The sequence below is a fragment of the Solanum verrucosum genome, unplaced genomic scaffold (genome assembly GCF_900185275.1).
Source record: "Solanum verrucosum unplaced genomic scaffold, falcon-dt-bn FXZP01000046.1, whole genome shotgun sequence".
NCBI classification, from domain to species: Eukaryota; Viridiplantae; Streptophyta; class Magnoliopsida; order Solanales; family Solanaceae; genus Solanum; species Solanum verrucosum.
The window spans coordinates 70,103-75,223 of record NW_026020759.1 but is presented as its reverse complement, the minus strand read 5'-3'; positions in this window follow the sequence as shown (position 1 = coordinate 75,223).

Sequence of the window (5,121 nt, the reverse complement as noted above, 5' to 3'; positions counted from 1 at the left end):
ACCCTAAATCTTTAAGACGTGAGGCAAGTTCATCTGTGAAGCATTTTGTTCAATTTTCAACAAGAAATCTGATGGAACAACTCTTCAACAAGGAATCTGTGAGGATATCGTGTTCTTCAGCTCTTCAATCTTCAACAAGGAATGCGCGAGATGAAAATGGTGTTCTTTAGTTCTTCTTGAGAGAAAGCGTATTGTTCTTCAGTTATTTAGCTGAAAATCGTGTTCTTCAGTTGAAGTTTGACGGAAATTTGTGAGGGAAATCGTACGTGTTCTTCAGTTCTTCTTGAGAGAAAAGCCAATTTCTTCAGTTCCTCAGCTGAAAATCGCGTTCTTCACTTTAGTTTGAGGGAAATGGAAACTTCAGCTGAAGTTTTAGGGAAATAGTTATTTTTTCTTTAGCTGAAAATAACCTTTAATGTTTTATTTTTTTTTGCCCAATAAAAATTGGAGGGCGAACAAGTTTTAATGTTAAAATGTTGGAGGGAATATAATATTTTAGTGAAAACACTATGGCCACATTTGTAATGTGTTGTTTTTATCATTATAAAAATAGGACACTTTAAAAGTGTGGCCATTTATATAAATAGTTGTTGCCAATTATAACAACACTTATAAAGTGTAGCTTCTACCATTAAAGAGTACACTTTAGAAGTGTTGCTAATATTATTGAAGCTAAAAGTTTAAAACTTGGGCTACTCTTTAAAAGCGTCCCCAAAAATATTTTAGGCAACACTTTACAAGCATTGTCCAGATTTAGTGTGGTCGTAGGCCTAAAATGGTGTAGTGAAAATATCCCACATAGGAAAGTGACTTAAAGGACAAGTGGAAAATAAAATTATCTTGGACAAGAAGGAGTAATATTTGGGGATTTTAGGTTCTCCATATAGAGAAATTAAATATATCCTATGTATTTATTCTTTTACGAAATTGGTAGCAATAATACTTTCAAAAAATAATTTTGCATGTTCTCTTTCACATTTATATGCCATTATTAATCTTTGAGAAGTTGAAAAAATATATATACTCTCCCTTAGTTTAATTTATTTGTTTAAATTTGACTTAATAGAATTGATCGTAAATTAAAGATATGTAAAATTTATTAAAATTGTCTTTAATTTTATGATCTTAAATATGTCATGTGGGGAGTGGAAATTAAGAATTTGCTTTCTAAAACTATTTTTACATAAAACAAAATACACAAAATATTTCTATTTGGATGAAAAGGTAATATTAATTACTTTAAAATTAATTAAATATATCTCAAATATTCAGAACAACAATAGGTCATTTGACACCGGGGTATGAAACCATATAAGATATAGGAAAAATTACGTGACTCAGCTAATATATACTTCTTAATTATTTATCATAACGATAGTTATAAAAAAAAATATCACTCGCTACTAACGTTTCATCCCATTTACTAGGAACCACTTCCGAATTTGTATATCCAACATATATTACCATATTTACCATTTTCTCCAATTATACAAATAGTCTTTCACTCTCATCCTAATTTTTTTTACCCATTTTTCTTCTTAATTCACTCAAGCATAATAAGATTTCATATTTCAAAATTTTTGTGTCCTCTCAAATTGTGCTCCCACAATTTCAGGTAACTTTTTGCGGTTTCATTTTGTTTTATTTCTCTTCGGCGGTTTCAATATTTTATTTTTGATTTGTATTTGTATATCCCTCCAAAGTGTTTATATATTTATTTTTCTAGGAAAATGCTTATTTTTAAAAAAAGTGAGCTGTTCAACTAAGCTTTTGACATAATATAAGTATATTCGCGGAGTATAAAAAGCTTAGAAAATAGGTTTTCTCTAAATACACTCTTCAAAAATATACACTAACGATATCAAAATGCTTTTTTCAAATCAACTTATTTTCCTCAAATTTAAGGAAACTGACTTACTTCCAAAAGTAAGGAAAAAATTTCCAAAACTCTTTTTCAACCTCACACCTCAACTTTCTACCCTAACTCAAGTCTCGGGTACCAATTTCGATACTAATCTAAGATTCGACTCCTAATTTTTGATTCGGTACCTGACTCCTGACCTTGATTCTTGATCTAAATTTCAATTTTCAGATCAGGTTAGGGTTGAATCCCGATTCAAGTATTGAGTCCCAGGTCAAGATTTGAGGTCATATCTCGGATCGGGTGTCAAGGTTGAGTTTTGAGTGAGGTGTCAGCCTGGGGTTTTGATTCATGTATCCAAGTTAGGTTTGGATTAAAATTGAGGTTGGATTCCAGGTCAAGTGTCGAATTTAGAAGCAAAACCAACTGCCAGGATATATCTTATTCCAATCAAATGTTGAGTCCCAAATTGGGTGTTATGATTGTGTCCCAAGTCAAATGTCAGATTTGAATCCTAGTTCAAAAGTTGTGTTTCGAGTCGGAAATTGGTAACGAGTCTCGATTTAAAAATCGGGTTTTGAATTAGAAGTTGGGATCCAATGTTGGGGCCAGATCGCAGTTCAAAAGTTTAGTGCTTGGTCAGGAGTCAGGGTCAAGTCTGAGATTGAAAGTTAAGTCATAGGTTAGGAGTTAGGGTTAGCAGACTGATGTAGAAAAATAATATAACATGTAATAGGTTGTAATCTTCGGTCTCCTTTGTCTTCATCTTTTTGAGGTCTAACGTGTCGAATAAATTTATATAATTAGTTTTCTGCATTAAAAATTATTTGGTCGGGATAAAATTTTCGACCAATAAATTGATTAGAAAAAAATTGAACACAAAGTGAAAATGTAAAGAATTACAATACTAAACAATTTACCGCATCAGATGGTGCAATCACTTATGTGCATTTTGTAGTGACATTTTGATTCTTCAACTATCAAATATATTTTATTTTTAGGTATTGTGACCGTGTGTTGAAACTTGAGCGGATTAATTACATGATCTTGTCATCATGACTACAAAAAGCATAAAAAAAGTATTAGGAAAAAATAAAAATATTAGTTACGATGAAGTATAGTGTTTTTATTAAAGAGATTTAAATAATGTGAATATAAATTTGAATTGTCAATTAGTGTGACTTATACTACATTTTTTAATATATTAATTTTATTTTCAAAAATTTTCAAGATTTCATACCCACATTTGTTGTTAAATTAAATTGTTCAACTCTCAAAATTCAAACAATACCATATAAATTGGGACGGATTAGTAATCACTTAGAATATCTTATTAATATTTAGATCTTATAAGTTTTTGGAAAGTCAAAAGTGATTTTTCCCCTTTCATAAAGTGCTTATTTTTTAGAAAAGCATGGTGTTTGACACAGAAAAAAACAAGGGTTTCTAGTAAATAATATTAGTTGTTTTTCGGAAGCTAAAAAGCAAGTAATCCCCCCTCTCCCCTCCCTCAAAAAACACTTTTTGAAAAACTACACTTAGAGATTGTTTAGTGTGACATATAAGGTATAATAGTTTTGGATTTAAAAAAAGTTTTAGAATAAGATACTGAATTATTTTATCTCCGTTATTTATACCAAAGTGATTGGATAAGTTATTCCATATACGAGATATAATTTGAATAATATCAAGGGATCCCTAATACATGAATAATAGTGATTTGTAAAAGGCATATTACCACAACTCCTTAATTATCCTATTTATAAAGTAATAAAATAATTACCCTATTATATTTGAGTAGTCATCCGATTCGCCCTAGAAGTCGTACTTTTTTTGTTTTCTTTTAGTATTCTTGAAATTAATATAAGTATAATAATAAAAATTAGATAGAAAATAAAATTTTACATTGAATATCAATTTTAATATATCAAACATGATATTTTTATTTTTATTTAATATTTTAAATAGTTATTTGTGATAAAGTCTAATTTCATCCCATTTGAGTTGTAGAAGAAATGTTGATAAAATAATCAAATTTAAATTTTGATATCTCTGATTATGGAAAAGGGCCTAAAATACCCTTCAACTATGCGAATTGGTACAAAAATACCCTTCTTCTACCTTTCGGTCCGAAAATACCCTTGACGTCAACCTTTGGGCTCTATTTTGCCCTCATCTTTAACAACTTAAATTCATTCATGACGTGTCACTATCCTATTGGCTATCATAAAAATTAATTAAACTAATTAAAAAACACATATACCCACCCAATAGCCCACCCGTAAACAATTTTTATTGTGATTGGGTGGGTATATGTTTTTTTGGGTAAGTTTACGGGTGGGATATTGGGTGGGTATATGTATTTTTTTAATTAGTTTAATTAATTTTTATGATAGCCAATAGGATAGTGACACGTCATTAATGAATTTAGGCTGTTAAAGATGAGGGCAAAATAGAGCCCAAAGGTTGACGTCAAGGGCATTTTAGGTCCGAAAGGTAGAAGAAGAGTATTGTAACATCTCGCAATTTGAAATAGCTAGGAAGAAGCTAAGAAGTTGAAATAATCGTTTTTGGAAATAGTGACAAATCTGGAAATTTGTTTAAGTTAGGAAAAGTGAGTTTTTGGTCAACTTCAAATGGATATAACTCCTAGCTCAGGATGAATTAGGTGTACTTGTTGATATGGTTGGAAATATCTTGGAATGATCTTTCCAACGCCGCCAAGTTTGCGCGATTCCGAGTTCATATGAGTGAGATATGCCATTTGGAAGTTGGGCTGTTCAAATAAGGAAATGTCCAATCCGGATTTTTAAAGGGTATTTTAGTTTTTTCCTTGCCCTATTATTTTAATCCGTTTTTAGGAGTTAAATATGGGTAAAATCAGATTTTAGTCAGTTTTAGAATTTGGAAATTTACGCTAGGGCTTGGAGAAAGGAGAAGAGAAGAGAAAGAAGAAGAAAGGGCAAGAAGCATCAAGATCGATCCATTTAGTTGTGGTTTTCGTCAAGGATTTATTCCTACCAGGTATGTGAGATCACATAGCGTTGGGTTAGTTCACCCACACACCAAACATGATTCAATTCAGCAAGGTTATATTGATTTGAAAGTAAATCCTGTGAGTTCTTGATGAAATTCGTTTGAATTGTTGTGGGTTGTGTTGTTGAGGTTTGCTAGATGTTTGATTCATGTTTTCAGGTGAAATTTCGAGTTGAAGTTGGTATATATTGAGGATATAATCGATTCCAAGTGTTTGGGGAAAG